This window comes from Saimiri boliviensis, chromosome 21, assembly GCF_048565385.1.
Source record: "Saimiri boliviensis isolate mSaiBol1 chromosome 21, mSaiBol1.pri, whole genome shotgun sequence".
NCBI lineage: Eukaryota > Metazoa > Chordata > Mammalia > Primates > Cebidae > Saimiri > Saimiri boliviensis.
In genome coordinates, this window is record NC_133469.1 from 13624559 (window position 1) to 13641605 (window position 17047).

The window sequence follows — 17047 nt, forward strand, 5'->3', positions numbered from 1 at the left end:
CCTCCTCGGTTCAAGCGATTCTCCCACCTCAGCCTCCAGACTAGCTGGGATTACAGGCACCCACCCATTCCCTAGCTAATTTTTGTATTTTTGAATAAAGAGGGAGTTTAGCCATGTTGGCCAGGCTGGTCTTGAACTCCTGACCTCAGGTGGTCACCCGCCTCGGCCTCCCAAAGTGCTGGGATTACAGGCTTGAGCCACCTCGCCCGGCACGTCCTTGAAGATTTAGCTCACCGCCGTATGGTGGCTCACACCTATAATCCCAGCACTTTGGGAGGCCGAGGCGGGTGGATCACGAGGTCAAGAGATCAAGACCATCCTGGTCAACAAGGTGAAACCCCATCTCTACTAAAAATACAAAAAGTTAGCTGGGCATGGTGGCGCGTGCCTGTAATCCCAGCTACTCAGGAGGCTGAGACAGGAGAATTGCCTGAACCCAGGAGGCAGAGGTTGCGGTGAGCCGAGATGGCACTATTGCACTCCAGCCTGGGTAACAAGAGTGAAACTCCATCTCAAGAAAAAAAAAAAAAAAAAAAAAAAAATCTTCAAGGACATGTAGGCAGAGGGAGGGGCAGTGGAAATGCACAGTGCGCAGCTGGCAGAGGACAGCACAGCAAAGGCTTGGAGCTTAAGACCCCAAGGAGGAGGCAAACCCGGCTGGAGGAGACGGGCTGAGCACTGTCATGGCCAAGGGTGAGGAGCCGTATTTACCCGAAGGTGGAGACAAGGTCTTTTTTTTTTTTTTTTTTTTTTTTTTTGAGACGGAGTTTCGCTCTTGTTACCCAGGCTGGAGTGCAATGGCGCGATCTCGGCTCACCGCAACCTCCGCCTCCTGGGCTCAAGCAATTCTCCTGCCCCAGCCTCCTGAGTAGTTGGGATTACAGGCACGAGCCACCATGCCCAGCTAATTTTTTGTATTTTTAGTAGAGACGGGGTTTCACCATGTTGACCAGGATGGTCTCGATCTTTTGACCTCGTGATTCACCCGCCTCGGCCTCCCAAAGTGCTGGGATTACAGGCTTGAGCCACCGCGCCCGGCCGAGACAAGGTCTTTACTGTTCACCCAGGGCTTAGGCTCCCTGAATCCCCATGCTGGCCACCAAGGGAAGGAGTTATTTCCACAGCTGGACAAATGAGGAAACAGGCACAAAGCATTCTAGCATTTGCTCAGGTGGCACAGCAGTAGGAACGCTTTCCCTGGGGGCCAGCCCAGGAGCATTTTGTCCCATGGAGAACTGGAAAAGTGTGGAGACAGTGAGCCAGCAGGCAGCCCTGGCAGGTGTACATTTGGAAGTCTAACTGTCGGCCGGGCACAGTGGCTCACGCCTGTAATCCCAGGACTTTGGGAGGCTGAGGCAGGCAGATCATGAGGTCAGGAAATCAAGACCATCCTAGCTAACACGGTGAAACCCTGTCTTTACTAAAAATACAAAAAAAAAAAAAAAAAAAAAAATTAGCTGGGTGCAGTGGCATGCGCCTGTGGTCCAGTGGCATGCACCTGTAGTCCCAGCTACTTGGAAGGCTGAGGCAGGAGAATCACTTGAACACAGGAGGTGGAGGTTGCAGTGATCTGAGATCGTGCCACTGCACTCCAGCCTGGGCAACAGAGCGAGACTCCATCTCAATTAAAAAAAAAAAAAAAGTCTGACTGTTGCACCCAGGTGTGGTTGCTCACACAATCCCAGCACTTTGGGAGGCCAAGGCAGGCGAATCACCTGAGGCTAGGAGTTTGCGATCAGCCTGACCAATATGGTAAAAACCCCATCTCTACTAACGATACAAAAATTAGCCAGGCGTGGTGGCGGGCGCACCTGTGATCCCAGCTACTTCAGAGGCTGAGGCAGGAGAATGGCTTGAACCTGGAGATGAAGGTTGCAGTGAGCTGAGATTGCGCCACTGCACTCCAGCCTGGCGACAGTGACCCTGTCTCAAAAAAAAAAAAAAAAAAAAAAAAAGGAAAGAAAAGAAAAACCCGAATTCTGACTGTGAGTGGCGAATGCACTGGAGGGAGAGTGGAGGAGACGAAGAACTCGTACTGCTGTGGTCATTACCATTAATAGCTTCAGTGGTAACCAGCACTTATTGAGCGCCTGATGCATACCAGGTCCTGTAGCCCCTCGACATGCATGATGACATTTACTCCTTATGAGAGCCCCATAGAGAAAGTACTGCCATCATGTCCCTTTTGCCGAGAAGTGAAGTGACTTGTGTCAAGCCCCCTCCTTTGGCAGGATGGCCATACTTTCCAGTTGGCCTAGGACAGGCCCAGATTACACATACTGTTCCAAGTGTGATTATTAATAGCACTTCCTTTCATTCTCAAAGGTGACCTGGTTAGACAATCAATTACACGTCACTCTAGTCAGAGGATCCTTAGAGCAGCTGGTAAAGGAGGTAGTTTGGCGCAATGCCAAAGGCCCTGAGCTCAACTCCTGGCCCAGTGGCTGACCGTGGGCAAAGTGCTTGGCCCACCTCAGCCTCAAGCTTCACATCTTTGAAATGGGTTTGGTAGTAGTGCAGGTATTGACTAGCTGCACGCAGAGCACTGAGCACGCAGTCTTGATGGAAATGGTTACAACCTGCCCCACGCTTGCTCCATCCTCTTCACCTCTGGGCAGGGAAGGCAGGCAGGAAAGAACAAGTGAGAATCTCCCGACTGTATGCCACACACTTTGTCTTCTCCAGCTCATTGGCAGGCAACCCGTGAATCAGGGATTCTTGCCCCTTTTTACAGGTGGGTAAGCTGAGGCGGAGCGGGGCCCCCTCCCTCCTTGCAGCCCATCTCCAGATAGAAATCTATCTCCATGTAGGCTGTGCCCTTGTTCCTGGCTCCACTCCTGATTTAAGGATCTGACTCAGTTTTTCCCTCGGGAAAATGGGAGAAAGGGAGAAGTTTCAACATCCCCAAGAAGGATCCAGGGTTGGGCAGTCCCCATTGCTTATGCTTTTCCCCTCCCCCAACTTCCTGCAGAGCTCTTCCTTCCCTTCATGAGGCTGCGCCCAGGAGTGCAGGGGTTAACCTCGGCACAGCTGTAATCGCAGTACAGAATGCAGAACCGATGCCTCCCAGCTGCGACTGGGAGCTGCTGGGCGAACCCACTGACTGCCCGGAGCTCAGGATCCCCCACCTCCTGCCCTGTCTTGAAGGAGCCAGCCTTCTCAGGCTATAGTCTGAGAGCTCAGCTGCCCCCTCCACTCAGCTCAGCAGATTGGGTTGGCCAAGGCAGGGGTCCCAAGGAGGCAGTTCCGGGGCAGGGAGCAGTCTATGGAGCCAGGGGGGAGAGGGCAGGGCGCAGCTAGGGACCCAGGGATGCCAGTGGCTACTTCCAGGTTCCAGGGAGGTTTGGAATGAGAGCTCTGAACTGAGGCCACAACTACCAGCCCCTCACAGCCCCTCCATAGGGTGCATGTCCTTTTTGTACCTCAAAGTCCGGCTGAGCTTTCGGTGAGTTAATGCATCTGCTTCTTGACCAGTTGATTGGTCTTTCCCATTCTTCATCTCTTGAGTGTCCACTAGTCCATCCCTCCACTGACGCAATTGCTCATTCATCCATCTGCCCACTGCCCGCTCCCCTGCCCATCCAGCTGCCCTCCCCTCCATGCACCCATTCATCCATCTACTTCCCATCCACGTCTTGATCTGCATTCACACACATTCAATCACTCAACCACTTACCCACCCCTCCGCTAACCCCCTACCTGTCCCCCATTCATCCATCCCCTCACCCACCCATCCCGCTGCCTACCCACCCACAAATCCTTCCATCTATTGTCCATTTACCCACCTGTACACCCAGCCACCCACTTCTCCAGCATCACTTGATCCACTGCCAACACCCGTGGCCATCTACTCACCCACTGATTCCTGCCACCTCCATCCTGTAGTGCCCTGCAGTGACTCACACCTGGTCTCTGCTGACCCATAATAGGTATTTGAGCATGTCCTTATCTTTTTCACACACATGCACTTCACTCACCTCATCAGTGGGTTACCTGGAGGCAGAACACCCTTGAACACTGCTTTTTGTGTGTGTATGTGAGAGAGACACAGTCTTGCTCTGCCACCCGGTCTGGAGTGCAGTGGCATGATCTTGGCTCACTGCAACCTCTGCCTCCCAGGTTCAGGCAATTCTCTTGCCTCAGCCTCCTGAGTAGCTGGGATTACAGGCGTCCGCCACCACACCTAGCTAGTGTTTTGTTTTGTTTTGTTTTGTTTTTTTGTATTTTTAGTCGAGACAGGGTTTCACCACATTGGCCAGGCTGGTTTCGAACTCCTGACCTCAGGTGATCCACCTGCCTTGGTCTCCCAAAGCGCTGGGATTACAGGCATGAGCCACCACGCCTGGCTGAAGACTGCTTTGAAATGTCACCTCCTCCTGGAAGAACTTCAAAATGAGCCTCCTTGCCGTGACTGTTCCACCCTCCATGTTGGTATCTTTTTCCCAGTGAGATCGCCGATGAGATAGTGATGTCCGTGCGTGCTCTGTGCTCCTGGCACACTAGGAAATGAATGATCGGGACCAACCTAGGAATCCTTGTTCCTTCACTGAGCCCCACAAGGGTAGGTACCCTCCTCCTGGGACCCCTCCAGGGATACTCACCGGCTAGACCCCTGCAGGGGCTCAGATGCACCTGGACACTGCAGAGGAAGGGGGCAGCTTTGGACTCTTCAAGAGGTTTGTGCTGTGACCTAGATCACCAGAGGTGACCTCGCACCTTGGGGAAACTGACAGAGGGCCAAGGAGGCTGACCCCAAGCTCTCCCCTCTGCCATCCAGTGTGCCTTTCCAAGTCAGACAAACCTAAGTGCAAATCAGGACTTTGCCTCTCACTATCAGAGTGACGTGGATAAGTCAGTGCCTAGCACTGGTGTCAGGTCCATTATTTGTAATAAGCCATAAAGTTCAAGTTCACTGCCTGACCTGTAGTTATTATGGTCAAGGAAGGGTAGCTGTTATTATGACATTTTCTTTTCCTTTTTCCTTTCCTTCCTCCCTCCCTCCCCACCCCCCATCTCTCTCTTTCTCTCTTTCTTTCTTCCTTTCTTTTTTTTTTTTTTTTTCTTTTTTTGAGATGGAGTTTCGCTCTTGTTACCCAGGCTGGAGTGCAATGGCGCGATCTCGGCTCACCGCAACCTCCGCCTCCTGGGTTCAAGCAATTCTCCTGCCTCAGCCTCCTGAGTAGCTGGGATGACAGGCACGTGCCACCATGCCCAGCTAATGTTTTGTATTTTTAGTAGAGACGGGGTTTCACCATGTTCACCAGGATGGTCTTGATCTCTCGACCTTGTGATCCACCCGCCTCGGCCTCCCAAAGTGCTGGGATTACAGGCTTGAGCCACCGCGCCCGGCCTCTTTCTTCCTTTCTTTCTTTCTCTTGCTCTGTCACCCAGGCTGGAGTGAAATGGTGCCATTTCGGCTCACTGAAACCTTCACCTCCCAGGTTTAAGCCATCTTCCTGCCTCAGCCTCCCGAGTGGCTGGGATTACAAGCATCTGCAAACACGCCTGGCTAACTTTTGTATTTTTAGTAGTGACGAGGTTTCACCATGTTGGCCAGGCTAGTCTTGAACTCCTGACCTCAGGGATCCGCGTGCCTCGGCCTCCCAAAGCGCTGGGATTACAGGCATGAACCACTGTACCCAGCCATTTCTTTTTTTTAAGTGGAGTCTCCCTCTGTCACCCAGGCTGGAATGCAGTCGTGGCAATCAGCTCACTGCAACCTCTGCCTCCCAGGTTCAAGCGATTTTCATGCCTCAACCTCCCAAGTAGCTGGGTCTACAGGCGCCTGCCACTGCGCCCGGTTAATTTTTGTATTTTTAGTAGAGACGGGGTTTTACCATGTTCGTCAGGCTGCTCTCAAGCTCCTAGGCTCAAGAGATCTGCCCACCTCAGCCTCCCAAAGTTCTGGGATCACAGGCGTGAGCCACCTCGCCTGGCCTGTCATGACTTTATCATTTTCCCTTTACAGGTAGGCAGTTTCACTGAACACATGCTCATTGGCTATCCGCTGCAGCGGGCCCTGGGCTGGGCACCGTGTGAGGGGCGGCAGTAAGGAGCGTGCTCCATCCTCTCAAGACACTTAGCGTCTGCTGGGGAAGACAGAGCCAGGACACTGGTGGTGATGAAAGGCCAAGGCAGCGGTAGACGGGGCAGGGAGGCAGAAGATCACCTGAGGAGGGCCGGAGAGCCTTCCTGGAGAAGGTGGCATTTGACTTGGGCTTTCTGTCTTGGGGTAAGATGGTCTGTAGGTGAGGCTGGGGAGAGAACCGGCCTCAGCAGAGAGCTGGATGTGGGAATGGGCGCACCTGAGGGCGGATTGTGATCTGGTGCTGGGAGGCTGGAAGTTGCACTGGGTCTACTGTGGAGGAGCGGGCAGAGGCACTGAACGCTACACACAGGGAGGGTAGTGGTGGGTACCAGGCTGCACCACTGCCCCACCCAGAGATGGTGGCCCTCGGGGATCACAGACCTGGTGGTGGCTCAGGATCCTTGATGGGACTTCCTCATTAGCAGAGGCTGGGGCAACCCTGCCTGATGCTGTTTCTTGTTTTCCGTTTTTGTTTTTTTTTTTTTTTTTTTTTTGAGACGGAGTTTCGCTCTTGTTACCCAGGCTGGAGTGCAATGGCGCGATCTCGGCTCACCGCAACCTCCGCCTCCTGGGCTCAGGCAATTCTCCTGCCTCAGCCTCCTGAGTAGCTGGGATTACAGGCACGCGCCACCATGCCCAGCTAATTTTTTGCACTTTTAGTAGAGATGGGGTTTCACCATGTTGACCAGGATGGTCTCGATCTCTCGACCTCGTGATCCACCCGCCTCGGCCTCCCAAAGTGCTGGGATTACAGGCTTGAGCCACCGCGCCCGGCCCGTTTTTTTTTTTTTTTTTTCCGTGCAGTCCTTGACGACAGGAATGTGTTCTGCGGGAGCCAGGAGATGGAGACCCTCCTGGAAGGACGCTTTGGCTCTTTGGTACCTTCCTTCAACTCCAGATCCCCATGACGAGCCAACACTTGTTAGGGGGTGGTGTGGGGGAGGAGGCATGTTTCAGGGTTCTCAGAAGGCTCCTGGGGACCAGGAGCAGTGGCTCATGTCTGTAATCCCAGAACTCTGGGAGACCGAGGCCAGCAGATCACTTGAGGTCAGGAGTTTGAGACCAGCCTGGCCAACATGGCAAAACCCCATCTCTACTAAAAATACAAAAATTAGCCGGGCGTGGTGGCGTTTGCTGGTAATCCCAGCTACTAGGGAGGCTGGGGCAGGAGAATCGCTTGAACCCGGGAGGTGGAGGCTGCAAAGAGCCGAGATAGTGCCGCTACACTCCAGTCTGAGCGACTGAAAAAAAAAAAAAAAAGCTTCTGGGGCCACTGAGGCCCAGACAGAGTAGTGTGGAGTCCTGGGTTGCCCCATGTGCCATGGTTGGTTCCAGTGTGGGTGAGAGCATCTGCTGAGTTTGTGCCATCTCCAAGCCTAACAGGGTGAAACAGGCTCACAGACAGGTAAGGCTCAGCACTGACGTGGCAGGGCTTCCAGGAAGACTTCCTGGAGGAGGCAGGATGATCGAAGCTCTATAGATGGATGAGGCTACACAGCCTCACTGTGCACACAGTGAGAGCCAGGCTGGGAACACGAAGTGTGTGTGTCTGACACGGGTGTATGTGGCCAAGGTATCAGCTGCAGTCAGACATGCGGAGTCAGGGCCTGACCTGAGGCTAGGGGGTGGCCTGGGGGCTGGGTGATGGCAGATGTGTCCCTATCTGTGTCACCCAGCTGCTCCTGGAGGTGATGCCTGAGTGTGAAAGGATTCTTTGGAGCTGTAGGGTCAGGATGGGAGTTAATCCCAGGGGCATTTTGGAGGGCGTGGCTGTGAGGCCCAGGGGCGGGGGCATGTCTCCAGGAGACAGCTGTCAGGGCCGGAAACGCCTCTGGCATTCCAGGCTCTGGGAAAAGGGCCGGCCTGTGGGAGCGCTTTCTCAGGCGGAGCCTTCCAGACAGACCCAGCTCTGGTTTCTTATTCACTGGTCTGCAGGGAAACGGGGGTGGGGAAGCCCCCCTAACCCCTCTGGCTCCCTTTCTCCTGGAGAGCAAGAAGTTGGACGGGGGTTGAGGAAGGATGTGGGGTCAGTTCCTCCAGCCCCACCCCCAAGGAGGACAGACGGATGGATGGACTGAGGGTGGAGTGGGGGTCTAAGGCCGCTGCAGTTGCAGGGGCTGGGGGGTGGGGCAGCCGAAGGGGTCAGGACCAGGTGACCCCCGTTGTCCCTGGGTGACGGGAGTGGGCTCTCCAGACCTGGGCCAGGTGCTTGGGGCCTGGATGGAAGCGTGGTGGGGAGGGGGGTCCTCTAGGAGACCTTTGTACTCATTGTGAAGTGGGTGGGGTGGAGAGAGGAGGGGCGTGGAGGAGGACAGGAAAAGCGTTTGAGGAGCAGAAACAATGGACTATTCTCTGTGGCCCAGCCTGGCCCAAGAGATAGGCCGGTGGGCTGCAGGCCAGCCCTGACCATCTCCTGCATGGCCTCCTCCAGCCTGGCCTAGCCCTGGGGGCTTCACGTGGCCCTGCCTGGGCAGGCTGCGGGGGCCCCTTCCTCACCCCCACGGCCACTCGCGCATTCCTGGACATAGGGATCTCTCTGTTTTTTTCTAACAAAAATCCATCCACTTTGGTTAAGGAAGCCCTTCCGTGTTCATGACCTCCTTGGTGTGACAGTGACAGAAATGGATGAGGGGACCTATCTTGCCCACGGCACCTGGCTGCTCGTCAGAGAGCTGGGAGGCGGCCCTGGCGCTCCTGGCTCCGGGTCCTGCGTTCAGCCCCAACCTCCCAAGCCCTAACCTTGTCCTTAGCCCCTGGTTTCCTCCTCTCTTTTCTGGACGGATGCGAAAAAGAGCAGAAGCAGGAGCGGTAACTGAGCATCTCCTGACGGCCACGCACAGCTCAGAGCTTGACATTTCACTCGGATTTGCTGTGATCCTCACGACACCATGGAGCCGATGAGGAAACGGGGGCCGAGGAGGTAAAGTCACCTCTCATTGGACATGGTCACACTGGATTTGAGTCCAGGCCTGTCACCTCTCAGTGGCCTGCTGCCTTGAGGACGAACGCTCTGGGACCACGCACGCAGGGACTGTGATCTCTCCTGGTCTCCAGGGGCGACGAGGAACTGTCCATGCTGTACACACATCCTTCTGGGGCAGGAATTGTTGAGAAGCACCCCTGACTGAGGGCTGTTGCCTCCACTTACATCCCTTTGGTGACTGGGAGCTCACCACTTCCCCAAGAGGACAGCTGTGCCAGCCAAGAATTTCTCCCTGAAATGGAACAGAAATCAACTCCCCATAACCTCTGCTCACTGCTCCTTCTTCCACCTCTGAGAACAGAGTTCTCCAGATGCTTCCCTTTGCCAAAGAAGTCAGAAGACACGGCTCCAAGTCCTCCGCTGTGGATCTGAGCAAGTAATTTTTTTTTTTTTTTTTTTTTTTTTTTGAGACAGAGTTTCGCTCTTGTTACCCAGGCTGGAGTGCAATGGCGCGATCTCGGCTCACCGCAACCTCCGCCTCCCGGGTTCAGGCAATTCTCCTGCCTCAGCCTCCTGAGTAGCTGGGATTACAGGCACGCGCCACCATGCCCAGCTAAGTTTTTGTATTTTTAGTAGAGACGGGGTTTCACCATGTTGACCGGGATGGTCTCGATCTGTTGACCTTGTGATCCACCCGCCTCGGCCTCCCAAAGTGCTGGGATTACAGGCTTGAGCCACCGCGCCCGGCCCTTTTTTTTTTTTTTTTTTTTTTGAGACAGAGTTTCGCTCTTGTTACCCAGGCTGGAGGGCAATGGCGTGATCTTGGCTCACCGCAACCTCCGCCTCCTGGGTTCAGGCAATTCTCTTGCCTCAGCCTCCTGAGTAGCTGGGATTACAGGCACGTGCCACCATGCCCAGCTAATTTTTTTGTATTTTTAGTAGAGACGGGGTTTCACCATGTTGACCAGGATGGTCTCGATCTCTTGACCTCGTGATTCACCTGCCCCGGCCTCCCAAAGTGCTGGGATCACAGGCTTGAGCCACCGCGCCCGGCCCTGGGCAAGTTCTTTAGCCTCCCAGGACCTCCGTTTTCTCATCTGTCACATGAAGTAACAATGCCTGTGATCAAATACGTTTGTGAAAGGAGCTTTAGAAACACAGGTTGTGGTGGCTCACGCCTGTAATCTCAGCACTTTGGGAGGCCGAGGCGGGCAGATCATGAGGTCAGGAGTTCAAGACCAGTCTAGCCAACATGGTGAAACCCCATCTTTACTAAATATGCAAAAAAGTAGCTAGGCATGGTGGTACACGCCTATAGTCCCAGCTACTTGGAGGCTGAGGCAGGAGAATCGCTTGAACCTGGGAGGCGGAGGTTGCAGTGAGCCAAGATCACGTCACTGCACTCCAGCCTGGGCGACAGAGCAAGACTCTGTCTCATAAAAAAAACAACAACAAAAAACAACCAAAGAACCACAGGTTGGGGGTGTGTCGTGATCACTGCAGAGGCTCCAGCTCCTTGTACTTTTCTGTTGTTTGATGGGCTTAACTCACATCGCAGGAAACACTCATAAAGCACCAGCTCAGCACCTGGCAACGGGGCACAGCCGCTGCCTCTGTTTTTGTTTTTTTTTGTTTTTTTTGAGACGGAGTCTCACTCTGTAGCCCAAGCTGGAGTGCAGTGGCGTGATCTTGGCTCACTGCAACTTCCGCCTCCTGGGTTCAAGCAATTCTGGTACCTCAACCTCCCGAACAGCTGGTACCACACGTGTGCACCACCATGCCTACTTTTCTGTAGTAGAGATGGGGTTTCACCATGTTGCCCAGGGTGGTCTTGAACTCCTGATCTCAGGTGTTCGAGACCACCCTGGGCAACATGGTGAAACGCCCATGGACGCCTCGGCCTCCCAAAGTGCTGGGATTACAGACATGAGCCACTGGCCCGGCCCAGCCACTGCCTTTGAACTCAGAAACTCACACTCGCAGCTTGCAGAGAGGGGACGCGATGGTTTAGGGTTTTATGTGCAGAGTCACCTTTATGAATTCATAAAGACTCTGACAACATTCTTATGGGCAAGTGGAGGATCTCGCAGGCAAGGAAACCGCCCAGAGAGGTGAAGTAACCTACCTGAAGTCCCACAGCACCGTTCCATAGGGGATTGAGATTCTCATCAGGCCATTCCCGGAGCGGGTCTGCAGGGGTTAACCGGGCTGGCTGGCGCCTGCCAAGCAGGAGAGGGGACCTCGCAGAGAGTGAGTGACGGTTGGGGAATGGGCAGCCCCTCTGGGTCTCTGACTCCTCCTCAGGGGGCAGCTTGAGCCTCTGCCAGCCTCTTGTTGACTCAGCTGGCCTCTCTTCTGCCAAGGCCTGCTGGCCAGAGCTCCCACGGGGAGGGTCAGGCCACATTCTTCTCTGGCTGGAGCCTGAGGGGTGGCTGGCACCTCCTGGTGGAGTCTGTGTGCTGGAGAGCTCATCTGGTTTGTGGGCGCTGGGACAGATGCTGGGGTGAGGCAGGAAATGTGTTTTTGGGGGGGTCAAGGATGGTTTCCCAAAGGACCACCTCGGAGCTAATGAATTAGCCTGGGAACTGGGCGGCTTGGCTGCATGGATCAGCTTTTTTTTTTTTTTTTTTTTTTTTTTTTGAGACAGGGTCTTGCTGTATTGCCCAGGCTGGAGTACAGTGGCATGAACATAGCTTACTGCAGCCTCGACCTCCCGGGCTCAAGTGATTCTCCCACTTCAGCTTCCTGAGTAGCTAGGACTGCAGGCACATGACACCATGCTCGGCTTGGCTAATTTTTTTTTTTTTTTTTTTTTGGAGATGGAGTGTTACTCTGTCGCCCAGGCTGGAGTGCAGTGGAGCGATCTCATCAAGCGATTCTCCAGCCTCAGCCTCCTGATCGGCTAAATTTTAAATTTTGGTAGAGAAGGGGTCTTGCTATGTTGCCCAGGCTGGTCTCAAACTCCTGGGCTCAAGTGATTCTCCCGTCTGAGCCTCCCAAAGTTCTGGGATTACAGGTATGAGCCACTGCACCCGGCCAGCTTGGCCAGGAATGAGCTGGGTGATCTTAGTGAGACACTCGCATCATCCTGTGCCCCACCTCAGTTTCCCCATCCATCAAATGGGTATATGTGATAAAACACTCTGCCTGCCTTTCCCCACAGCTGTTGGGAGGATCAAAGACAAAAACCAGTTGAGCTGGAGGGAACGCCCTTTGTAGGGCAAAGGCCCAGCCTGGTGTTCTTTTTTTTGAGACAGAATCTCGCTCTGTTGCCCAGGCTGGAGTGCAGGGGTGCGATCTGATCTCAGCTCACTGCAACCACTTCTCGGGTTCAAACAGTTTTCCTGCTTCAGCCTCTCAAGAAGCTGGGACCGTAGGTGTGTGCCACCATGCCCGGCTAATTTTTTGTATTTTTAGCAGAGACAGGGTTTCACCATGTTAGCCAGGATGGTCTCGATTTCCTGACCTCGCGATCTGCCTGCCTCGGCCTCCCAAAGTGCTGGGATTACAGGCGTGAGCCACCGCGCCCGGCAACCTGGGGTTCTTTAGGGGAGCAAGTGAAGGGAAGGGGACGTAGAGGAAGTTCTCAGCTGTGACCTGATCTGCCCGACATCCCTGCCTCTCCCCGCCTGGCATAGTGACACTGATAGTCAGGGCACCTCCTGCCAGGCACGCAGTCCTCGAAGATTTACAAAGTCCTTCCATTCCCCTACCGGTCACCTGCTGCCTCAGGGCCTTCGTGCTGCCCTTCGTTCTGCAGAGAATACTCTTCTCCCAGATAAGTGAAAGGCTATTTTCTGCTCAGCTGAAATGTCCCCTCCGGGGGGGACCTACAGGACCGGGGGCCTAAGTTGAATTCTTGGCTGGGCACGGTGGCTCACGCCTGTAACCCCAACACTTTGGGAGGCCAAGGGGGGGTTGGATCATCTGAGGTCAGGAATTCCAGACTAGGCTGGTCAACGTGGTGAAACCCCGTCGGTACTACAAATACAAAAATGAGCCAGGCGTGGTGGCACATGCCTGTGATTCCAGCGACTCGGGAGGCCGAGGCAGGAGAACCTCTTGAACCCAGGAGGTGAATGTTGCAGTGAACAGAGATTGCGCCATTGCATTCCAGCCTGGGCAAAAAGAATGAAACTCCATCTCAAAAAAACAAAACAAGCCAGGTGCGGGAGCTCACACCTGTAATCCCAACACTTTGGGAGGCCAAGGCAGGTGGATCACTTGAGGTCAAGGAGTTCAAGACCAGCCTGGCCAATATGGTGAAACCTCACCTTTACTAAAAAATACAAAGATATTAGCCGGGTGTGGTGGTGCACACCTGTAATCTCAGCTACTCAGGAGGCTGAGGCAGGAGAATCGCTTGAACCCGCTAGGCAGAGGTTGCAGTGAGCCAAGATTTCGCCACTGCACTCCAGCCTGGGTGACAGCAAGACTCCATCTTTTTTTTTTTTTTTTTTGAGACGGAGTTTCGCTCTTGTTACCCAGGCTGGAGTGCAATGGCACGATCTCGGCTCACCGCAACCTCCGCCTCCCGGGTTCAGGCAATTCTCCTGCCTCAGCCTCCTGAGTAGCTGGGATTACAGGCAAGTGCCACCACGCCCAGCTAATTTTTTTTTTGTATTTTTAGTAGAGATGGGGTTTCACCATGTTGACCAGGATGGTCTCGATCTCTTGACCTCGTGATCCACCCGCCTCGGCCTCCCAAAGTGCTGGGATTACTGGCTTGAGCCACTGCGCCCAGCCGACTCCATCTTTTTTTTTTTGAGACGGAGTTTCGCTCTTGTTGCCCAGGCTGGAGTGCAATGGCGCGATCTCGGCTCACCGCAACCTCCGCCTCCTGGGTTCAGGCAATTCTCCTGCCTCAGCCTCCTGAGTAGCTGGGATTACAGGCACGCGCCACCATGCCCAGCTGATTTTTTGTATTTTTAGTAGAGACGGGGTTTCACCATGTTGACCAGGATGGTCTCGATCTCTTGACCTCGTGATCCACCCGCCTCGGTCTCCCAAAGTGCTGGGATTACAGGCGTGAGCCACCGCGCCCGGCCGACTCCATCTTAAAAGAAGAAAAAAACTAAAACACATTAACTTCTTTCCCTCCCCTGCCCCCCCAGCACCCTCCCTTCCCTGCTGTTCCTCTGTGTCTCTAGTGACTGCCATGACCTTGCTCAGGGGACCATCTTCCCCTAGGACATCAAGCTCTGTGAGGGCAGGCATGGTGATCGCCTGGCTCATGGTAGTGTCTAGTGACAGACCGCAGCCTTCCGAGGGAACTGCTATTGTCTTCCTTTGCAGAGAAGCTGAGAGAGCCCTAATGACTTGCCCAAGTCCGCACAGCTGAAGGGATGGAGCCAGGACTGGCCAGGCCTCTTAGAGTCCAGTCCGTGCCTCTTTCAAGAAATGCCCCACACAGCCACGCCTGTGTCCTCTGTAGGCCCTACCTCCCTGGAACACAGAGAGCGCGTCTTATCCCTTTGTCACCCCCTCCCCAAGTCCAGCCCGCACCTCCTCCTGACACGTAGTGGGTGCTGTGCACGCATTTATTTGGAGGTCATGGGAAGAAGCTGCTGTATTCAACAGGCAAGGGCCGGCTGTGGCCGCCACCCTTGCGGGCCTCTGTGCCTTCACCAAGGGACTAAGGACTAATGCCTCTGGCCCACAGTGGGGCATTCCAGGGGCCTCCTCAGCCCGCTCAGGCAGGCCGGCTGGCCCAGCAGCTGTGGGGTGGCCGGATGCCCCACCCCTGGCGCCTTTGGGCCCTGAGCCCAGGCCACAGGCTGAGCTGTTGACTGGCACTGCTCCTTAGGTTTGGGGCAAGAACACCGCAGGGATTTTAAAAATAAAGGGGCCTTGAGACAGTGGCCTGGCCCAGGCTGCCATGGGGCGGGGCGGGGCCCAGACAGGGACGGCGGAGGAATGCTGAGCCCAGGGCAGGCTGCAAGGCCCAGGTGGCCCCCTTTTCTCCTCCCAAAGCAGTACCGCTCTTCCAGGAACACCTCCTCCCCGGCCTATTCCAAACAGGAGTCTCCAGTATTTCCTGAGCACCTACTATGTGCCAGGCCTCAGTGGCAGAGGGGTGGATCCTCCGGAGGCTGTTCCCTGTAACCGTGTGGCTCTCCTCAGTGGGGCCCCTCCCTTCTTACTGAACCTTAGGCCACAGACTATTTATTGAGCACCTACTGTGTGCCAAGCGGGCAGTCTGACCCTTCACTCTCCCTTCGGCTCTCTCCCACTCTGCTCGCATTCCCTCGGGCACCTCCCCTGTTTGGCCCATGTCAGTCCCCTTGTTTCTTAACTGGCTCAGCTAACAGGAAACGCAGCCGGGGAGGTCAACAGCCCCCCGGCCTCCAGAGCCCCGCGCAGCACAACAGGGCCTGTCGACATGGGGCAGCGGGCAGGGGGGGCTTCCTGTTTACGAGAGTCACAAGGACCCTCGGGTGGCGCTTGGACAGGCCTCCAGGGCAGCCCCTCTAGTCTAGATCCAATCCCTCCCTAGGAGGGGCCACCCAGCACCCCCACAGGCCCCAGGCGGCTGGTTCAGACCCAGGCCACTACCACCCGCCCCCACAGCATGGGGTGGGCAGAGAGAAGAGGAGCAGCGAGGAGTCTCGGGAACAGCCTGGAATGTGGGGGTGGAAGGTCCGCAGGAAGCATCCCTGGCTCCAGGCCCCCTCCAAGTCTGGATGCCCCGACCCCGTCCTCTCCTCCCACCCCGGGGCCTCCCCAGCTCTGACGGGGGCGGGGCTGACGGAGCCGGGAAGGAGGAGACCGGATTCCTTCCCGTCCCGCTGGGGCGCGGGGCTGCAGCTCCGGCGTGACCAGGCTCCGGCGGACTCAGTCTCTCCATTCCTAGGGCGGAGCGTGGAGCCAGTTCCCGGGTCAGCCCCCCTCCGCTGCTGCCTCCCTCTCCCCCCCCCCCCTGCTGCCTCCACAATCCCAGAGACTGGGACCAGCAGGGGAGGCCTCCACGGAGGGGTGGGGCCGGCCAAAGGTGCCCCTGGGGAAGCAAACAGTCCTGCCAACCTCCCGCTCCAGGCAGCCCCAGCCAATCAGTCCTGTGGTTGCCCAACCGTATTGACCGAGGGCCTGAGGGTCACGGCCGCTGGGCCAGAAGAGGCCGGGCAGAGGGAGACCGCCCCATCCCCCACCGCTCCCTCGCCTAACCCCAAAGGAGGTAGGTGACCCCTGCCCTCTGTCTCCCCTCTCCAACCCCAGCCTCTTAGGGCACAAAATGATCAATGCTTGAGGCAGCCATCCCCCAGAGGTTGTGGGGGCACATTGGAGTTAGCTAGTTCAGAGGAAGCAGTCAGGGAAGGCTTCCTGGAGGAGGCCACCCTCTCAATATAGAAGCCTAAAAGTGGGAAAGAGTGTGCCTGGCCCAGGAAACAACCTGGCTAAAGGCATGGCACTTCTAGGGAAATGCTAGTGACATGATAGGGTTGGAGAAAGGCACAGGTGAGGGAAGGCGGGGAGGTTTTAGGGAGCTGAGGGCTGGGGTGGAAGGATGAGGTCATTCGTCCCGGTGGACTTTCTGTGGCTCTGGAGCGCCCTCTTTTGCCCCAGGCAGGAAGGCAGAGGGAAGCCGGGTAAAGGAACCACCGCACTTGGCGAGGGGATGGGCCCGGGCACTGGGACCAGGACTCCAGCCTCTAGCTCTGTGAAGCCACCCTACTGCCCTGAGAAGACCCCAGGTTTTCAGCCCTGTGAGACCTGCTGGCGCTTGACTGGGGCACTGGGGCAGCTCTCAGAGGCTGTTCTGTGGTGGGGAAGAGAGTCCTGGCTCTTTCACGTTTCAAAATGTGTGACCTTGGGTGAGTTAGGAATGGGCCTCAGTCCCTGGCCTCAGTTTCCCCCTCTGGAAGATGGAGCTAAAACTAATTGCCCCAGAGGGCTATTGATGGATGAAATTAATTTACATTTTAGAAACCACCTGGCACTAGTGAGCGCCCAATTCCAGTTAGGAAGCATTATTGTTAATGGGAAGTAGAGAAAGTTGGCTTTACCGCCAGGACGTGTTGGCAGGTGGCCGGAAGGCG